Here is a 22,291-nt window from a genome sequence, read left to right as displayed (position 1 = left end):
CCACCCGCCTCGGCCTCCCAAAGTGCTGGGATTACAGGCTTGAGCCACCGCGCCCGGCCAATAGCTAACTTTTTATTAGAAATTACGGAGGCCACAAGGTAGAGGGATGGCATATTCAAAGTGCTGAAAGAAAAATATTGTCAATTAAGATTTCTATGTCCAGTAAAATTATTCTTCAAAAATGGAGAAGAAATTAAGGCACTTCAAGATATTTTTTAAGATAAATAGAGATTTTATTGTTAGCAGGCCTGCAAGACAAGAAACACTAAGGAGGTTCTTTGGGCTGAAATGAAAGGACTCTAGATGATAACTTAAATCCACAGAAATAGAGCATGGTAAAGGTACTACACAGGTATATAAAAGTATAAATGCGTTTTTGTTTGTGACGCTTTTCTTCTTCTATCTGACTTAAAAGACATTGGCGTAAAGCAATAATAACAAAACTGTTGATAAGCTTATAATGTAAAAAGATGAAATTTGTATGACAATAACAGTACAAAGGAAGGGGAGGGAATGCAGATATATGGGAGCAAGTTTATTGTAGACTATTGATATTTAGTACAAATCCAAAGTAGATTGTTTTACATTAAGATCTTAATTGTAATCCCCAGGGTGACTACTAAGAAAATAGCTCAAAAGATACGTAGTAAAAGAAATAAGAGAATTAAAATGGTACACTACAAAACATCTAATTAACATAGAAGTAGGCAGTAATGGAGGAATAGAGGAACAAAAAAGAGATGAGACACATAGAGAACAAATAACAAAATGGCAGGTATAATTTCAACCTTACTAGTAATTGCTTTAAATATCAATGAATTAAACACCCCAATCAAAAGGCAGGGATTAGCAGAATGGATAAAAACAACATGATGGCAGGATGTGGTGGCTCACACCTGTAATCCCAGCACTTTGGGAGGCCGAGGCAGGCCGATCATCTGAGGTCAGGAGTTCTATACCACTCTGGCCAACATGACGAAACCCTATCTCTACTAAAAATACAAAAATGAGTTGGGTACGGTGGTGGGAGCCTGTAATCCCAGCTACTCGGGAGGCTGAGGCAGGAGAATCCTTTGAACCCGGGAGACAAGGTTGCAGTGGGCCGAGATTGTGCCACTACACTCCAGCTTGGGTGACAGAGCAAGACTCCGTCTCAATAACAACAAAACAAAACAAAACAAAAAACAAAAACAAGCAAAAAAAAAAAAAAACAAAAACAAAAATCCATGAGCAACTATACTTTGTCTACAAGAGACATCATTAGATTTAAAGGAACAAATCAGTTGAGCATAAAAGGAAGGAAAAAATATCATGCAAACAATAACCAAGAGAGGGCTGGACTGGCTATACTATTATTGACAAAATAGATTTTAAGACAAAATTATTTCTTAGCAAAGACATGGAACCAACCTAAATGCCCATCAATGACAGATTGAATAAAGAAAATGTTGTACATATACACCATGGAATACTACATAGCCATGAAAAGAATGAGATCATGTCTTTTGTGGGAACATGGATGGAGCTGGAGGCCATTATCCTTAGCAAACTAATGCAGGAACAGAAAACCAAATACCAAATGTTCGCACTTATAAGTGGGAGCTAAATGATAAGAACATTTATCATTAGATAATGCAAAGAGGGGAACAACAGGCACTGGGGCCTACTTGAGGGTTGGGGGTGGGAGAAGGGAGAGGATCAGAAAAAGTAACTCTTGGGTACTAGGCTTAATACCTGGGTGACACAATAATCTCTACAACACACCTGCGTGACACAAGTTTACCTATATGAAAAACCTGCACATGTACCCCTGAATCTAAAAGAAAAGTTTTTAAAAATGACAAAAATTATTTCTAGATTAAAAGAATGATGTTTTATGATACAAAGAATCAACAAACCAGGAAGATATAAAAAGTATAAATCTTTATGTACCTAACAAAAGAACCCAAATTACATGAAGGAAACACTGGACAGACCTGAGGGAAGAAATAAACAATTCAACAATAATTGTTGGAGACTTTAATATGCCACTTTGGATACTTGATAGAACAACTAGACAGATATATCAACAAAGATATAGAAGATTTGGACAACACTATCAACTGAACTAACAGACATAATTTAGAACACTCCACCCAACAACAGCTTCTTCTCAACACACTCCTCTCAAGTGCACATGGAGCATTCTGTAGAATAGATCATATGTTAGGTCATAAAATGAGACTCAGTAAATTTATTTTTATTTTTATTTTTTTGAGATGAAGTCTCACTCTGTCACCTAGGCTGGAGTGGAGTAGCGCGATCTCGGCTCACTGCAACCTCCATCTCCTGGGTTCAAGTGATTCTCCTGCCTCAGCCTCCTGAGTAGCTAGGACTACAGGTGTGCACCACCATGCTTGGTTAATTTTTGTATTTTTAATAGAGACAGGGTTTCGCCATGTTGGCCAGACTGGTCTGGAAATCCTGACCTCAGGTGATCTGCCAGCCTTAGCCTCCCAAAGTGCTAGGATTACAGGTGTGAGCCACCACGCCCGGCCAGCCTTGGTAAATTTAAAATGATTGAAATAATATAAGACATATTCACTCAAAATGGAAATAAATTGAAAGTCAATAAAACAAGAAAATTTGGGAAATTCACAAATCTATGGAAATTAAATAACACATTCCTAAATAATTAAACACTTTGAGATGAATGAAAATAGAAATATAACACATAATAAATTATGTGATGCAGCTAAAGCAATAGTCAGAGGAATGTTTATAGCTAAATGCCTGTATTAGAAAAGAACAAATATTTCAAACAATACCCCATCCTTCTACCTAAAGAAACTAGAAAAGGAAAAGCAAACTAAATCCAAAGCAAGGAGAAAGAGGTAAATAACAGAGGTTAAAGCAGAAATTAATCAAATAAAGTATAGAAAAGCAATACAAAGAATTAAAACAAATAGTTCTTCAAACATATCAATAGAATTGACAAACCATTAGCTAGGCTGGCCAAGAGAAAAAGAGAGAACTCAAATTACTAAAATGGGAAACGAAAGCAGGGATTTGAATACCATCCTTTCAGAAATAAAAAGGACTATAGGGGAATGCTATGAACAACTGCATGCTGATAAATTAGACAATCCAGATGAAGTGGACAAATTTATAAAAAGACAAAATGACTGAAACTGATGTGAGAAGAAATAGAAATTTTGAATAGACTGTAAAAAATAAAGAGATTGAACTAATAATTTTTTAAATTCCACAAAGACAAGCCCAGGCTCAGATGACTTCACTGGTGAATTCTACCAAACGTTTAAAGAAAAATTAATAAGAAATCTTCACAATATCTTCCAAAATATGAGAGTAGGGAATATTTGCCAACTCATACCATAAGGCCAGTATTACCTTGATCACAATATCTTCCAAAATATGAGAGTAGGGAACATTTGCCAACTCATACCATAAGGCCAGTATTACCTTGATATTAAAACCAAAATTGTCACAAGTTCAAAAAAAAAAAAAACACAGACGAATAAATATAGACTATAAAATGCTCAACAAAATACTAGTAATGCAAACCTAGCAGCTTATAAAAAGGATTACGCATAATGACCAAGTAGGATTTTTCCCAGGAACTCAAGGTTGTCTTAACATTCAAAGGTCAATCAATGTACACTATATTAATATCATAAAAGACAAAATGTATTCATCTCAATGGAAAAAGAAACAGCACTTGGCATAATGCAATAAGCTTTCATAATAAAACACTACACAAACTAGGAATAGAAGGGAATTTTCTTATACTGGATGAAGGGAATCTACAAAACACCCACAGCATTCCCACCAAGATCAAGCATAAAACAAAGATTTCTCCTTTCACTATTTCTATTAAACATTGTGCTGCAGATTCTAGCCAGGGAAATTAGGCAAGAAAAATATATTTTAAAACATCCAGGTTGGAATGAAAGAGGTAAAAATGTTCTCTACTCACAGATAGCATTACCTTGTATATAGAAAATTCCAAGAAATGCATACACACACAACACAGAACTAATAAAAAAAATTCAGCAAGCCTGTAATCCAAGGTACTCAGGAGGCTGAGGCAGGAGAATCAATTGAACCTGGGAGGTGGAGGTTGCAGTGAGCCAAGACCGCATCATTGCACTCCAGCCTGGGCAACAAGAATGAATCTCCGTCTCAAATAAATAAATAAATAGGAATTAATTTAATGAAAGAAGTGCAAAACTTGTACATTGAAAACTATAAAATATCACTGAAAGAAATTAAAGAAGACCTAAAGAAATTTTTTAAAAACCCATGTTAATGTATCAGAAAGCTTAATATTGATAAGAGGGCAAGAGGCCACCAAATGATCCATAGATTAAATCCAATCCCTATTTTACAACCTGGCTAGTTTTTTGTTGTTGTTGTTGTTTTTGCAGAAATGGATACACTTATTCGAAAATTCATACTGAATTGAAAGGAATCTAGAAGAGTCGACACACTCTTAAATGAGAAGAACAAAGCTGGAACACTCACTGTACTCACTCTTCCCAATTTCAAATTTACTACAAAGCTACAGTAATCAAGACACTATAGTACTGGCATAAGGGTAGACGTTGAAAACAATGGAACATAATTTAGAATACAGGAATAAACCATTGCATATATGGTCAATTGATTTTCAACAAGAGTGTCAAGACAATTCAGTGGGATAAGAATAGCCTTTTCAACAAGTGGTGCTGGGAAAATTGTATGTCCACATTCAAAAGAATGAAGTTTGACTGCTATCTCATACCAATTCATAAATTAACTCAAAATGTACTGGAGACCTAAATGTAAGAGCTAAAACCATAAAGGTCTTAGAAGAAAATAATGACTTTGGATTAGGCTCCTATGGTTTCTTAGGCACAATAAAAAAATGCAAGTGATGGCCGGGCACAGTGGCTCACGCCTGTAATCCCAGCACTTTGGGAGACCAAGGCAGGCGGATCACAAGGTCAGGAATTCGAGACCAGCCTGACCAATATGGTGAAACCCTGTCTCTACTAAAAATACAAAAATTAGACAGGCATGGTGACAGGTGCCTGTAGTCCCAGCTACTTGGATGGCTGAGACAGGAGAATCGCTTGAACCCGGGAGACGGAGGTTGCAGTGAGCTGAGATTGTGCCACTGCACTCTACCCTGGGCGACAGAGTGAGACTCCATCTCGGGGAAAAAAAAAAAAAATGCAAGTGACCAAAAAAAGATAAATTTGATCTCATCAGGATTAAAAACTTTTGTGTTTCAAAGGACATTGATGTAGTTTGGATATTTGTCCCCACCAATCTCATATTGAAATGAAATCCCCAGTGTTGGAGATGGAGACGGTGGGAGATGTTTGAGTCATGGGGGCAAATCCTTCATGACTGGGTGCTGTCCTCATAATAGTGAGTGAGTTCTTGTGATATCTGGTTGTCTAAAACTGTGCGTCACCTCCCCCACCCCTCCTGCTCTTGCCATGTGATGTGCCTGCTCCTGCTTCACCTTCTGCCAACAGTAAAAGCTCCCTGAGCCCTTGTCAGAAGCCAAACAGGATGCTGATGCTATGCTTGTACAGCCTGCAGAACTATGAGCCAATTAAATCGCTTTTCTTTATAAATTACCCAGGCTCAGGTATTCATTTAGAGCAATGCAAGAATGGCCTAACACAGACACCATCAAGAAATGAAGAGACAAATACACATCACAAGACGGAAGAAGATATTTGCTAATCATACACCTGATAAAGGACTTGTATTCAAAATATATGAAGAACTCTTACAATTCAAAAACAAAAAACAATCCAAGAGCCTGACAGCAGTCTGCTCGGGGCTGCTGCCACTGACAGCAACCACATCCCACTTCCAAAAGCTGGGCCACCTTGCATCCATTTGCCCAGCCCAGGGGCCCAGTGACTGGCCCACTCACCCTACTACAGACACTGCTGGCGCCCATCCACCTCACCTGCGGGCCTGGGGATTTGCCCACCTACCCCACTGTAGACACTGCTGGTGCCCACATGTTACCCAGGGGCCTGTGGAATGGCCAACCTGGTGCTCCCAGGGATGCAAGAATGATTCAGCATATGCAAATCAATAAATGTGATAGGCCACATCAACAGAATAAAGAACAAATACCACCAGGAGTGGTGGCTCACGCCTGTAATCCCAGCACTTTGAGAGGCTGAGGCGGGCGGATCACGAGGTCAGGAGTTCAAGACCAGCCTGACCAACATGGAGAAACCTCATCTCTACTAAAGATACAAAAAATTAGGCAGGCGTGATGGCATGCGCCTATAATCCCAGCTACTGAGGAGAATCGCTTAAACCCTGGAGGCAGAGGTTGCAGTCAGCTAAGATTGCGCCATTCCACTCTAGCCTAGGTGACAGAGAGAGACTTCATCTCAAAAAAAAAAAAAAAAAAAAAAAACAACTCAAAAAATGCAGAAAAAGCATTTGATAAAGGAAAGAGAGAAAAGAAAGAAAGAAAAGAAATAATTCAGAGCAGAACTAAATGAAACAGAGACTAAAAAATACAAGATATCAATGAAATGAAAAGTTGGTTTTCTTAAAGGATTTGACAAACTCTTAGCTAGACTAAGGAAAAAAGAGAGAAAACCCAAACAAATAAAATCAGAAATGAAGGAGGAGACATTACAACTGATAAAACAGAAATATAAAGGATCACTAGAGACTATTATGAACAACTATATTCCAACAAATTGTAAAGCCTAGAGGAAATGGATAGATTCCTGGACACATATAATAACCCACCAAGATTGAATGAGGATGAAAGAGAAAACCTGAACAAACCAGAAACAAGTAGCAAGACTAAATCAGTAATAAAATATCTCTCAACAAAGAAAAGCCCAGGACTGGATGACTTTATTGCTAAATTCTACCAAACACTAGCCCTAATTCTCAAAGTATAAAAAAAAGTTGAAGAGGAAATAATTCTTTTTAACTTATTCTATGAGGCCAGCATTACTCTGATACCAAAACCAGACGAGGAAAAACAACAACAACAAAAACTACAGGCCAATATCCTTAATGAATATAAATGTAAAATTTCTCAACAAAATACCAGCACATCAAATTCAACAACACATCAAAAAGATAATACACCATGATCAAGTGGGATTTATCCCAGGGATGCAAGAATGATTCAACATATGCAAACTAATAAGTGTGATAGGCCACATCAACAAAATAAAGAACAAATACCATATGATTATCTCAAAAAATGCAGAAAAAGCATTTGATAAAATTCAACACCCTTTCATGATAAAAACTCTCAACAAACTGATATAGAAGAAACACACCTTAAAGAAATAAAGTCCATAGGCTGGGCGCGGTGGCTCACAACTGTAATCCCAGCACTTTGGGAGGCCAAGGTGGGTGGATCACCTGAGGTCGGGAGTTCGAGACTAGCCTGACCAATATGGTGAAACCCTGTCTCTACTAAAAATACAAAAATTAGCCAGGTGTGGTGGCAGGTGCCTGTAATCCCAGCTACTCAGGAGGCTGAGGCGGGAGAATCGCTTGAGCCTGGGAGGCAGAGGTTGCAGTGAGCCAAGATTGCAACACTGGACTCCAGCCTGGACGAGAGAGTGACATTCTGTCTCAAAAAAAAAAAAAAAGAAAAGAAAAGAAAAAAGAAAAGAAAAGAAAAGAAATAAAGTCCATATGTGATAAACCCGCAGTTAACATCATATTAAATGGAGAAAATGTGAAAGCCTTTCCTCTAGTATCTGGAACAACACCAGGGTGCCCACTTTCACCAATTTTATTTAATGTAGTACTGAAAATCTTAGCCAGGCAAGAAAAAGAAATAAAGGGCATTCAAATTGGAAACAAATAAGCCAAATTGCAGACGATATGATCTTACATTTAGAAAAATCTAGAGACTCTTCCAAAAGACTGTTAGTACTGATAAATTCAGTTAAGTTGCAGGACAAAAAAAAAAAATCAACATACAAAAGTCAGTAGCATTTTTATATGCCAACAGTGAACAATCTGAAAAAGAAATCAAGAAAGCCATCCCATTTATAATAGTTACAAAAAAATAAGAATACATTTAACCAAATAAGTGAAAGAGCTCTACAATAAAAACTATAAAACACTGATGAAAAAAATTGAAGAAGGGCATGAAAAATGGAAAGGCATGCAATGTTCACAAATTGAAATAATTAATATTATTGAAATGTCCATACCACCCAAAGAAATCTACATATTCAATGCAATCCTTATCAAAATACCAATGAAATTCTTCAAAGAAATAGAAAAAAAAATCCTAAAATTCATATGGAACCACAAATACCTTGAACAGTGAAAACAATCCTGAGCAAAAAGAACAAAGCTGAAGGCATCACACTACCTGACTTTAAAATAGACTACAGCAGCCTAGGCTATATGGTGAAACCACATCTCTACAAAAAATACAAAAATTAGCCAGGTGTGGTGGTGTGTGCCTGTATGTAGCTCCAGCTACCTAGGAGGCTGAGGTGGGAGGATTGGTTGGGCCCCAAAGATCCAAGCTACAGTGAGTTGTGATCACACTACTCCACTCCAGCCTGGGTGACAGAGTGAGACCCTGTCTCAAAATGTATATTTATATATTTATATTTATATATATGTAAATAAAAATACACTACAAAGGTATAATAACCAATACAGCATGGTACTGGCATAAAAACAGATACATAGTCAAATGGAACAAAATATTACATATAAAAGCCAGAAATAAACCCACGCATTTACAGCCAACTCATTTTTCACGAAAGTGCCAAGAACATTCATTGGGGAAAGGACAGTCTCCTTAATAAATAATGCTGAGAAAATTGGATATCCATATGCAGAAGGATGAAACTAAACACCCATCTCTCACCATATAAAAACAAATAAAATCAAAATGGTTTAAAAAACTTAAATGTGGCCGGGCGCGGTGGCTCAAGCCTGTAATCCCAGCACTTTGGGAGGCCGAGGCGGGTGGATCACGAGGTCAGGAGATCGAGACTATCCTGGCTAACATGGTGAAACCCCGTCTCTACTAAAAATACAAAAAAAAAAAAAAAAAAACTAGCCTAGCGTGGTGGCGGGCGCCTGTAGTCTCAGCTACTTGGGAGGCTGAGGCGGGAGAATGGCGTGAACCTGGGAGGCGGAGCTTGCAGTGAGCCGAGATCACGCCACTGCACTCCAGCCTGGGAGACACAGCGAGACTCCGTCTCAAAAAAAAAAAATTATAAAAATAAAAATAAAAAACTTAAATGTAAGAACAGAGACTCCGAATGTACTAGAAGAAAACATTGGGCAAATGTTTCCCAAAATTGGTCTGGGGAAAGATGTTTGGGGTAAGACCTTAAAAGCACAGGTGACAAAAGCAAAAATAGACTAATGGGATTACCTCAAGGTAAAAAGCTTCTGCGCAGCAAAGGAAACAATCAACAGAGTGAAGAGACAACCTACAGAGTGGGAGAAAATATTTGCAAATTATCTATTTGACAAGAGATTAATAACCAGAATATATAAGAAACTCAAACAACTCAACAGCAAATAAACAAATAATCAAATTTAAAAATAGGCAAATGGCTGGGTGCAGTGGCTCATGCCTGTAATCCCAGTACTTTGGGAGGCTGAAGCAGGGAGATCACCTGAGGTCAGGAGTTCGAGACCAGCCTGACCAACATGGCGAAACCCCATCTCCCTACTAAACACACAAAAATTAGTCGACCGTGGTGGCAAGCACCTGTAGTCCCAGCTACTCGGGAGGCTGAGGTAGGACAATCACTTGAACCCGGGAGGCGGAGGTTGCAGTGAGCTGAGATGATGCCACTGTACTCCAGCTGGGCAACAGAGCAAGACTCCCTCTCAAAAGAAAAAAAAAATAGGCAAATGATTTGAATAGACATTTCTCAAAAGAGGACATACAAATGACCAATAGGTATAGGAAAGATGTTCAATATCACTAATCATCAGGGAAGTGCTAATCAAAACCACAATTAAATATCCTCTCACTGCAGTTCAAATGGCCATTATCAAAAAGACAAAAAATAATATATGCTGGCAAGGATGTGGAGAAAATGGAATGCTAGTACACTGCTGGTGGGACTGCAAATTAGTACAGCCACCATGGAAACAAGTATGGAGGTGCCTTTCAAAACTAAAAATAGATCTACCATATGATCCAGCAATCCCATTGCTAGGTGTATACCCCAAAAGAAAGAAAATCAGTATATCAAGGAGACCCCTACCCATGTTTATTGCAGCACTATTCACAATAGCCAAAATACAGAATCCACGTAAGTGAACTCAATAGATGAATGGATAAAGAAAATGTGGCACATATACACAATAAAATACTCTTCAGCCATAAAAAAAAAATGAAATAATGAAATGCTGTCATTTGTAGCAACATTTATGGAACTGGAGGTCATTATGTAAAGTAAAATAAGTCAGGCATGGGAAGACAAATATTGCATGTTCTCATTCATGTGGGAGCTTTAAAAGTTGATCTCATGGAGGCAATGAATAAAATAGTGGTTAGAAGAGGCTGGGAAGGGTAGAGGGAAGGGAGAATGAAGAAGGATTGGTTACTGGGTGTATTAGTCTGTTTTCACACTGCTATAAAGAGCTGCCTGAGACTGGGTAATTTATAAAGGAAAGAGGCTTAACTGACTCACAGTTCCCCTTGGCTAGGGAGGCCTCAGGAAACTTACAGTCATGGCAGAAGGTGAAGGGGAAGCAAGGCACGTCTTACATGGAGGCAGAAGAAAGAGAGAGAGAGTAAGGGGGAAATTGCCACACACTTTAAATCATCAAATCGTGTGAGAATTCCCTCACTATCGCAAGAACAGCATGGGGGAAACCAACCCCATAATCCAATCACCTGGGGATTACAATTTGACATGAGATTTGGGTGGGGACACAGAGCCAAACCATATCACTAGGTACAAAAATACTGTTAGATAGAAGGAATAAGTTCTAGCATTCAATTGCACAGTAGAGTGACTATAGTTAACAACAATGTACTGTATATTTCAAGATAGCTAGAAGAGAAGATTTGGAATGTTCCCAAGAAAAGGAAAGGATAAATGTTTGGGGTGATGGACATTCCAGTTACCCAGATTTGAAAATTACGCTTTGTATGCATGTATCAAAATATCACATGTACCCCCATAAATATGTACAATTACTCTGTATAAACAAAAGATAGTGTAAATTTCATATGTAGCAGATAGAAATATAAATAACTAAAAACCTTGTGTAAGGTAAAAACTTGGCATTGTTTATTAATAGCTTAAAATGTGCATACTAGTTGGGTACTTAGGGATCTGTTGTATTAGTCTCTCTCCTTTTGGGTATGTTTTAAGCCTCCTATATTAAAATGTTTTTAGGCTGGGTGTGGTGGTTCACACCTGTAATTCCAGCACTTTGAGACGTCGAGGCAGGAGGATCACTTGAGACAAGGAGCTTGATACCAGGCTGGGCAACAAAGTGAGACCCCCATCTCTACAAAAAATAAAATAATTAGCCGGGTGTGGTGTCACCCACCTGTAATCCCAGCTACTTGGGAGGCTAAGGTGAGAGGATCGCTTGAGTCCAGGAGTTTGAGGCTGCAATGAGCCATGATTGCACCACTGCCCTCCAGCCTGGGTGACAAAATGAGGCCCTGTCTCTAAAGAAAAAATTTTCTTTCTTTCTTTCTTCTTTTTTTTTTTTTTTTTTAAAGACAGAGTCTCACTCTGTCCCCCAGGCTGGAATGCAGTGGTGCGATCTCCGGCTCACAGCAACCTCCGCCTCCTTGGGTCAAGCAATTCTCCTGCCTCTGTCTCCTGAGTAGCTGGGACTACAGGCATGCGCCACAACGCCTAGCTAATTTTGTATTTTTAGTAGAGATGGGGTTTTACCGTGTTGGCCAGGCTGGTCTCAAACTCTTGACCTCAAGTGATCTACCCCCTTGGCTTCCCAAAGTGCTTGGATTAGTCATGAGCCACCACATCCAGCCTGAAAAAATTTTCTCTTAATGTTTTTGAAGTATCCAATGAAGATAAAAATATGGTAGATGATAAATGATATATCATTACATAAAGGTAAAATCTAAAGTAATAACACAGAACTGAAATAAGGAATGTTGCCTTGTTGTTAAAAACCTTTGTGCCTATGATGATCTAGCATATGAAATTATAAAACAAATTTCATTACTGAAGTAATTTAAATAATTTATTAATATACATCTTAATAGATTTATATGTTTGTAAATGCGTGAAATATCTCTGGAAAAATAAATAGAAACTACTAAAAGTGTCTGTCTCCCAGGAGGGAGAATGGATATTTGGAGGAAAGGAGGAATGAGAATTACTTGTCACTGAATATCCTTATTGCTCCTTTTGAATTTTTGTCTGATTAAATAGACAAACAAATAAAACAAGCACACACACACACACACACACACACACACAAGCAATCCAATTTAAAAACTGGCAAAGTATCTGAAAATATATTTCTCAAGGAAGATATACAACTGGCTAACAACACCTGAGAAGATGCTCAACATCAAAACCACAATGACATATCAGTTCATACCCACTTGGTTGGCTATAATCAAAAAGATAATAACAAGTGTTAGCAAGGATGTGGAGAAACTGGAACCATCATACACTGATGGTGGAGATGTAAAATTATGCAGCTGCTTTAGAAAATGGTTTGGCAGTTCCTCAAAATGTTATATATGTATATATCTCCAAGATAAATGAAAACATGTGTCTACAGAAGAACTTGTACATGAAGGTTCATAGCAGTATTATTCACAACAACCAAAAAGTGGAAACAACCTAAATATCTGTCGACCCATGAATGGATACACAAAACATAGTTTATCCATATGATGGAATATTTCTTTTTTTTTTTTTTTTTACAAGAGCACAAATCCACGTTTATTTATTGATTTTTCGTTAGTTTAAATCCTTGAGGGGTACAGCATCACTCGGATTCTGTGTCCAATGGCCTTAGCAGGAAGATTGCTTCGGAATTTGGCACGAACCATGCCACTGTTTCCATGGGCCCGAGTTACCTTTCCCCAGATGACTCTGATTTTATTTGGTTTGCCGCCTGGAGTCACTGTGTTGTTCTTTGCTTTGTATACATAAGCTCATCTCTTGCCCAAATGGAATTCTGTTTCATCTCGGGCATAAATACCTTCAATTTTAAGAAGAGCTGTGTGCTCCCTTTGGTTCCGGAGACCCCGCTTATAGCCGGCAAAAATGGCCTTGGACCACAGCCTTCCAGACATAATTCCTTTTAGAAGTCCCGTTCCCAGCAGGCCTCCACAGGAGCCAAAATGGCGGGAAGAGCTGATGGAGTATTTCTTAGCCATACAAAAGAATGGAGTACTAACTATTACCTGGCACAACATGGATGAAACTTGAAAACATTAAGCTAATTGAAAGAAGTCAGACACAAAATGCCACATGTGATGTGATTCCACCAGTATAAAATATTCAGAAAAGATAAATCCATAGAGATAAAAAGTAGATCCATGGTTGTCAAGGTCATGGGATGAGGGAGGTGGGAATTGGTAGTGACTGCTAATGGGCAAGAGGTTTCTTTTAGGGTAGATGAAAATGTCCTAAAATTCGATAATCATGATGGTTGCACAACTCTGTGAATATACTTAAAAAACCACTGAATTGTGCACTTTAAGGAAGTGAATTTTATGGTTTGTGAGTTATATATCAATAAGCCTCTTATTTTTAATAAGTTACTCAATGTTTCATTCCCCTGCAAAACAGTTCTGAGTTTTACAGCAAGGACAGGGAGCAGGAGGAAAAATTGGGAAGGCCTAAACTGCCATTTATTGAGTGCTTCCCATTGGCCAGACACTGTGCTGGGCATTTATACATACCTTAAATCATTTGAATCTAGGACTATCTCTATGAAGAAGGAATGACTATCTTCATTTTACAGCTGATGAAACTGAGGCACTTGGCAGGAAGTGATAGAGGCAGGATTCAAACCCAGGTCCTCCCTCCTGGGGCCTGGCTCTGAAGGCTCCCACCACAGATTATCCCGCTTTTTAATCTCATCTCCCTGGAGATGGGATGGCGGAGATGGTGGGCACCACCTGGTCTCAGTCTCTAATGCCCTGTTCTACTGAGCTCTCTCTAGACTCATCTCTCTAGACTCAGTCTCTCCACCACTGACCCCTGTGCCCTCCACTCCAGCTTCCCCACATCTTAGGGCTGGGAGTGGGGTGGCGGCCGTGCAGATAAGCTCAGCCCTGGCTGTTGAAAACCTGTCTGGAGCTCCAGGCTTGCAGGCTGGGTGTATTTTTATCACAGGTCACAGGGAATTTCCTGAGTAGGGGATCGATACCAGTTCATTATTCATAGCAGGGCAGGGGTGGGGGGCTGGGGCTGGTGGCTGACAGCAGCTGTGCCTGAGGGCTCCTGCAGGCATTTTCTCCATGTGACAGTGCTCCCACCCTCCCTCTCTCTCACCTGAGTTCTGTCCAGGCACTGCTAGGTGCTTCACAAAGGTAACCTCATTTATGAGTGACTTGTACGATTGTCCTAATCACCACTCTACTGAGGCACAGAAGGATTCAGTGACCTGTCCAAGGTCACACAACTAATACATGTGGTAGGGCGGGATTTCAGATCAAGGTGGGAGAGGGGCATCAGTGGAGACCCCTCTGCGGAAGTGACATCACCTCTCCAGACTCAGTCTCTCTCCACCCCGACCCCTGTGCCCTCCACTCCAGCTTCCCCACATCAGCCATCCCACCTGCCTGAACTCTTGGAGGTTAGTTATTCTTCCAAGCTGGTCAGCTGACGTGGCAAGGTGCACAGTCATTCTGACCTAATAGATGAGAAAACTGAGGCCCAGGGCTGGAAAAACCATGGAACAGCACATCAGCAGCAGGCGCCAACCATAAACCATTTCCTCTCCCTTCCAACCGAGCATTTTCTCTGTAGCAGGCAGGCAAAGAAACCAGTTTTCCAGACCAGACTGGAAAGTTTGAGATGAAGGCCTTTAGCCATATCCTACCCACAAGAGCATAGGGTCCAGTGAGGAGCTAGACCCCAGCAGCTTCCTCCACTAAGAGGATTCTCTAAAGGCTCAGTGCTTCCCGCACTGCCCCCCACCGCACCCACCCACTATGCCCACCAACAGTTAGGGCCTTGTAGAGGTGCAGGAGATGCTAGGGAGCATCAGTTCCCAGGTAGGTGGCAGGAGCAGCCTCCACATGCTGGCGCTGGCTCCAAGTATACTGTATTCCTGCTGTCTTGGGCTTCTCCAGCAGCAGCAGGCACCTTGCTCCTCCTCCTCTGGCCTCCCTCAGGATGCAGGCTGTTGCCTGGAGCCAGGCAGTCCATGGAAGCCCCATCCTCTGTCCCCAGAGACAGCTCAAATGACCATTAAGCTCCGAGCAGATGCAGGCAGTGGTAGGTAAGGGCTCAGGGCAGGAAGCATTTTGTTCTCTGCTAATTGGCCTCCTATGGTCACCAGAGAGGGTCTGGGGCCTATAAGGGAAACAGCCACATCAGTTCTCCATGGCTGCTCTTCCATGGTCCAAAACCTAAGTGCTCCAGGCCTGGTGGGCAAGCAGACGTCTGGACAGACCACACCACATAGCAGGAAAGGTGAGAAGGGAGTTTCACAGCCCAAAGGACCTCCCTGGGAGGTATAGGAAGGCCAGGAAGCTTGGGGAGGGGGTGGGGTGGGAAGTGGGCACCTTCTAGGCTCAGAAAGAGCTTCCCAGCCCTGTTGCTCTGAGACTTTGGGCTCTGCTCAGCCCCTATTATGGCCGCTGAACCCACTTCACCAGCTCAGACTCATCAGCCCTTATAAAGCATCTGTTCCCCCACCCCCTCCTATTGTGCCTATGGGGAAGCTGAGGTTCAGAGAGAAAGAAGGCCGTATTATGCAAATCAGTGATAGAGCTGAGATAAAGTTCTACACACTCCCCATCCCTCATCTTGCCTCTGCCTGAGGACTTCAACTTAGAGATATCAAATCATAAGAAGACAAGGCCTGTGGGCTGCACCTCTGTTTTCCCAGCCCCAGTGGCTGCCTAGTAAGCGTTTAATAAATGTTTTTAGATGGATGATTTCCTGATCTGAGCAGCTCCTTAGAGATAAGCTGAGCTTTGGAGAACCACAATGGCTGCTTTGAGGTGGGCCGGCTCTTGGCTTTAAGCCCCTGGCCTTGACTTCAAGGCTGCCTGTATGTTTCTAGAGTCCTCCTAAAGTCATCCACTGCCCAAGTCTCCATTTCCTCTACTGCCTTACTCAGCTCCTATCCCCCTCCTGCCTTTCCTTGCTCTGGTGTCAAGGAGGTTGCAGCTCAGGGAGATTTTATGTTAATCAGCCTCTGGTTTCCATCTCCCCGCAACTTCAGCCTCAGACCCTGCCATGTCTTGATCCCCATCCAACCAGGGCCCACCCAAGTCCTTGCAGGAAGGAATCAGGCACTGGAAAACTCTTCAGGCAGTCAGAGACAGGGACTGGCCTTTGAAATATCTGGGTTTGCACTTGGGACTCACTCACTCACCCACCTAACCCCACTTTACTTAGAAATTCTACTTTCATAATCATTCTGTCTGCCCCCGTCAGACCTTCCTGCCTATTCTCACACCACTCTCTATCCTGACAGTGACACTACAGGGAGAGATTGCTGTTACCTGCATCTTACAGGTGGGGAAACTGAGGCTCAAAGAGGTCAGATTGCTTGCCCAATGTTAAACAGCTAATAAGTGTGTGAGTTAGGATTTGAACCAGATTGTCTGGAATTTCTTTTTCTTTTTCTTTTTTTTTTTTTCTTTGAGATGGAGTTTTGCTCTTGTCGCCCAAGCTAGAGTGCAATGGTGTGATCTTGGCTCACTGCAACCTCTGCCTCCTGGGTTCAAGCGATTCTCCTGCCTCAGCCTCCCAAGTAGCTGGGATTACAGGCATGTGCCACCATGCCTGGCTAATTTTTGTATTTTTAGTAGAGATGGGGTTTCACCATGTTGGCCAGGCTAGTCTTGAACTCCTGACCTCAGGTGATCCACCCACCTTGGCCCCCCAAAGTGCTGGGATTACAGGCATGAGCCACGTGCCTGGCCAATTGTCTGGAATTTCTAAGTAATTCTGACTGCTCATGAAAACAATGAGGCAGAATGTTGGAAATCTGGACAGTTCTAGACCTTTTAAGATGTTAGCTCTAAGAATCTGTGATGCTTTGCTTTTCTGCCCCTATCTGGGGGTCTGGATTTGTCCTTAAAGGCAGGCCTGGTTAGATCCCAGTACAGGATGACAGACACTTAATGAAGGACTCTTGATCATATATCACAGGCGATCAGAGCTCAGAGGGCCGTTGGAGATGAGACTACCTCAGAGGAGCAGGTACTGATGGGAAGGCAGAGAGTGGATGCACCTATCTCAGCTTTTCCCCACTGTCAGCCTCACCAGACTTTATCCCCAGTCAGACTGCCTTCCTGAGGGTCCTCCCTTCCTGGCCCAGGTCCTAAGACAGACCTGGGAGGGGCAGGCAGGATCATAAAGTAATAGCTAAAGTAATACTATTAATAGCAAAACTTATATGCCAACCCTGGTTCTAAGTGCTTTACACATAGTAAAGCACAATCCTATGGGGTAGAGAATATGATTGCTACTTTACAGATGAGGAGACTGAGGCACAGAGAGGCCAGTGGCATGCCCAAGGTCACATGGCTAGTAAATGGGAAACCAATCCCAGGCAGCCTAGTCCCCCAAACCTATGCCCCACCAGCCTGCAGTTCAATGCTGCTGACAGCAGACCAGGTATGTGGGGTGCTGGTGTGGGGGCCCTGGCTCTCCTCCCATGCTCTGTTTCTACCTGATCCCCACTTGCTGGGTTCTTTCTAGTATGGGCCTTTTTCCTTGCATCTCTCACCCTTTGCCTGACCACCACCACCAGCATATTCCCCAGGTCCCTCCTTGTACTACTCCCACTCCCACCCGCAGGGATGAGGGTGTTACTGCCTGGGACTGCATTCTGCAAGATTTAGTATTACTGCTTCTACTGGACCCAAAAGTCAGCTCAGTACTCTTGTCAGTGCCCACTGCCTACCTCATGTCTAAGCTTACTCTGCCCTTCAGGCACTGCCTCGGTGAGCCTGACTACCCTTACTAGGGCGTTCTTGGCATCCATGTCAGTTTTCCCAGTCATTCTCCTCCCTCTGTGCCTACCCCACCCCTGGGCCCAAGCCAAGCTGGTTTCATACCTGAGCTCCATGGATGCGGTAAGATAAATTCCTACTATGTGATAGACATTGTGATGGGCACTGTGATGGCAGCCATTTCATTTGACCCTCACATCAACCTGGTGGTGGAGGGGGGCAATTCATAGCACCAGTTTACAGAGAAACAAACTGAGGATCAGAGAAATACTCACGGAGTTAAGTGGTAGAACTAGAAGTGAATTCAGGTCTGCCTGATTTCAAAGACAGAACTTGGTTAACAGGAATAAGCTGAACTAGCGGCAGGGGAAAGACCTGGAGGCTGGGCAGCAGCAGTGTGGGCTTGGCAATAACCTGTATGAACCTCTGAGAAGGCTGGGGAATGATAACTGGCATTTAGTGAGCACTTCCTGTGCATCAGGCACCGTGCTGAGTGCTTTATTCACATCATCTCCTTGAATCCACACAAGGTCTCTGTGACATAGATATTATTATTCTCCTTTTATAGAAACCAAGGCATAGAGAGCTTAAGTAACTTGCCTAACCCAGCAAATAAGTAGTGGTGTTAGAACCTGAACACTGCCTGTTCCACTTGTTCTTTCCACCTGTCACAGACAGGGATAGGTGACTGACTGGTTCTGAGTTCAGAGCCCAGATGACTGACCAAATACCTGAATACTGGGTTGAAAGAACAGCCTGCAAACTGTGAGGTACCACAGCAAATGTGCTCCAGCTGGGGACAGAGGCCAAATAGCCAGGAAGGGGAGTTTTGCTGGGAAGAGGGGAGGGGAATAGGAGAGACTCAGGTCAAGGTGCTCCCAGGGGTAGCCATGGGAGGAGAGTTAGGCAGGGAGCCCTGCAGAAGGGGATCAGCTGCCTGCCTAGGCAGTAAGAGCTAGCTGAATCAGGGCTCCCAATCTGAATGACCTTTAGAAGCCAAGAATAGAGGGTCTGAGCCAGGAGTCAGGAGCCAGCAGTGGCCAAGGCAGTCTGAAGGAAGTGAGGGAATAGGTTTCTTGCTGAGCAGGGAGTAAAGGATTCACATGGGCCCATAGGCTTTGGAGAGGAGCATGCAGTTGACCATTAGTGAAAGCCATTCGAGGCACCAGCCCGAACTCACAGCCTCATTCAGGGAAACAAGACAGAGATGCCAATTCTTCTGCATACGCCAGCCCTTCTCTGCCTATGGTGGAGATCGCAGGGGCAGACATGATGTGGAGTTAGCCAGCAGAACCAGGCATTCCTGGCTGAGGGCACAGCGTGCAGAAAGGCCTGGCACAGAAGCCACATCTGTAAATATCTAAGGAATTGCACCCACACACCCAGCCTCGTGAACACACATAGCCCCTCCCTCTTTGTTATGTTCAAACTCCTCCATCATCTCAGCTGGATTTTAATTGTTTACACATTTGCCTCCCTTACCCATCAGATTAGGAGAAACACAAGGGCAGAAACCTGTCTTCATAGCCACAATTTACTGGGAGCCGGCTACAGGCTGGCCACATTACATAACTTGCTTCTTTCCATTGTCCAAAAGCGCCATGTTGTATCTTACTGAAGTCCGTATGCCCGGGGCCTAACTGGGTGCTAGGCCCCAGCGCGTTCAGTGTAGATGCCAGTGGTAGGAAAAATGAAGAATGAGTGTAGGCTTTGGTGACTAACATTGGTCACTGGGGTGAGGCCCCAAGGTGGTATTCAGTGGTGGGGTGTGGAGGGGCGTGTGCGCATCTATCTGCCAGTCCCCACAGCAGCTGACTCAGACCCCTGGGGGCCTGTGTGGAGGGAACAATGGGGCCTGCGACTGAGTCTTCCTGAGTTTCCCAAGGACTAGGGGGAGACACCAGGAGCTCAGATACGCTTCGTTCCCTTGGGATCCCCACGGTGAATTCCATTCCCCCCGCCCCCACCCCACATCCTCTCAGCTACTCTTCCTTCCCTAGCCCCAAATGAAATCTCATCAGCATATTAATAGGACATTATGGTTTCTAATGAGGATCCAGAAAACATTTATGGAGCAGATTAAAGACAGCTCCACCCCATTAAACAGCCCAGAGCCCTGGGGTTGTGGGGAGGGAAACCCTCAGGTGGGGGAGGGGCAGAACTGCTGGAGGCAGAGTACTGCTTTCTCTGCAGGCCTGGAGAGAGAGAAGGCAGGATGAGAATCCTGGGAGAAGAGCTGGGCTTAGATCCCGACCCTGCTCATCCACTCCCACCACCTTTTTTTTTCTGCGTTCCCAGTAAAGAGTTGGACTGGCAGAGGAATGGCATTGCGGCTGACTTAGTCCCAGAAGGCTTCTCAGGGCCAGGTCTGAGATCTGGTGCTGACAAGTCTAGCACACTCTCTGGGACTCTTATCCAGGCCCAGCCCCAACCCTAATTTCACCGAGGCACGGGGGTAGCAAGACTGGCCACAGTGCCAGCAGCCTCTGCCTTTTCACTTCAGTCAGACATAACTCAATGAACATATAAAGAAGGCCCCACACTGATAGGTATTGACTATGTGCTGGACACCAAATGGGGCACTTGCCCACCTAAGATTTCACTGAATCCATGAAACAACTGCACAAAGTAGAGATTTTCAATCCGCGTTAGACACGAGAAAATAAGGCTCAGAAAAGAGAAGCAACTTGCCCAAGGTCACACAGCAACTCCGGGATTTTAATTCCAGTCTGTAAGGATTCTAAAGTCCACATTCTTTCCATTATGCCATGAAGTTTAATTAGCACCTCCTCAGTGTAAATGACCTACCTGTGTCCTGGGCTTCACCTCCCAACCTCCCACTCCTTCTGCAGAGGCTGAGCAGTATCATGGAAAACATGAAATAGCAGAGATAGAAAGATCTGAATTGCAGTTCCAGCTCTGACATGATCTGGCTGTGCGACCTCAGAAAAATCTCACTTAACATGCCTGTGTCTCCCTTTTCCCATCTGTCAAAAGAGGCTGGAACTCCAAGGTCCTTGTGAAGATTCAGTGAGAATCTTTGTAAACATTGACCACTGGCCTGCTCTCTATATCTCATTTTTTCTCTCTGTCAAGTGGGGTTAAAGTCACCAACCCTGACTGCTTTAAGGTAGGCTGGGGGAAGCTATGGCAGGATTAAGGGACATAGTGCAAGCAAATGTAAGGGTTATTGCCAGCAGCCCTCTTTGTCCTCAGCCAAGCTGATGGAAGCATCCTGTGCCCACAGGCAGAGCAAACTAGGACACCCAAGGGAGCTGGGCCAGGCTAGGACCCTAGATTCAGGAAAGGTGGCAGAGGCAGGAGTCTGAGACACTTCTTGGAAGGCATTTCTGAGTGCTCTGCAGTCCCTGATTCTTCCTGGCTCCTCAAGCACAGGCCACTGATAGGAGGGTTGCCTGCCTTGTGACAATAGACCCCCTTGCCACTACTCTCCCCTTCAAATATTCTGCTCCAGCTGTCCAGACCTCCTCAGTCACTCAGGCACACTCCAACCTCACGGTTTTTGTGTTTGTGCTTTCCTTTGCCTGAAGCACTCTTCTTCTGATATCCTCAGGCTGGCTGTCTCAGGGTCATTAGATTTCTGCTGAAAAGGCTGCCATATTTAAATTTCCACACCTAGGTGTCCTCCTACTACAAGCAGTAAAGAAAATGTGACCCCCCAACCCCAGCACTCCTACCCCCCTTCCTACTTTATTTTTCTTCAGGGCACTTATCAGCTTCTCACATGCACTATCATTTTCTTACTTGCCTTCCTCATCATCATCAGCTCCCACTGGAATATGAGCTCTATGGAGGCAGGGATCTGTGTTTTGCTCACAGTGTCTCCAGTGCCTAGAACGGTGCCTGGTTATAAATAAATATTTATTGAATGAATCAACTAGCCCAGTACTCCTCCAGTTCAGGCCTGGGCTTGAGTTCTCTATGTATGTGCTAGAGTTTTTTTTTCCGGAAGAAAAAATATTTGCTCTGAGTTTGGTTATTTATTCACTTAATGTGTGTGTGTGTGTGTGTGTGTGTGTATGTATGTGCACAAGTGTGCTAGGGTACTATTCTAGATGCTGTGGTTATAGCAGAAAACCAGTGTAGGGGCCACAGGAAAACTTCCCCTTCACCCTCTGAAGGTTT

The 22,291-nt window shown here is 43.0% G+C and overlaps 1 protein-coding gene and 1 pseudogene across 5 annotated transcripts in view; one reads left to right on the top strand and one right to left on the bottom strand.

Moving 5' to 3' along the window:
• Positions 1-22,291, top strand: part of PJA1 (praja ring finger ubiquitin ligase 1) — a 1,335,831-nt gene that overhangs the window by 919,888 nt on the left and 393,652 nt on the right. The window lies entirely within an intron of this gene.
• LOC126946195 (60S ribosomal protein L35a-like) lies at positions 12,926-13,351 on the bottom strand (annotated as a pseudogene). The gene has a single exon (XR_007722604.1). The product of XR_007722604.1 is annotated as a 60S ribosomal protein L35a-like (transcript).

The sequence above is a fragment of the Macaca thibetana genome, chromosome X, assembly GCF_024542745.1.
Source record: "Macaca thibetana thibetana isolate TM-01 chromosome X, ASM2454274v1, whole genome shotgun sequence".
NCBI classification, from domain to species: domain Eukaryota; kingdom Metazoa; phylum Chordata; class Mammalia; order Primates; family Cercopithecidae; genus Macaca; species Macaca thibetana.
This window is presented reverse-complemented; position numbering and strand designations above follow the sequence as displayed.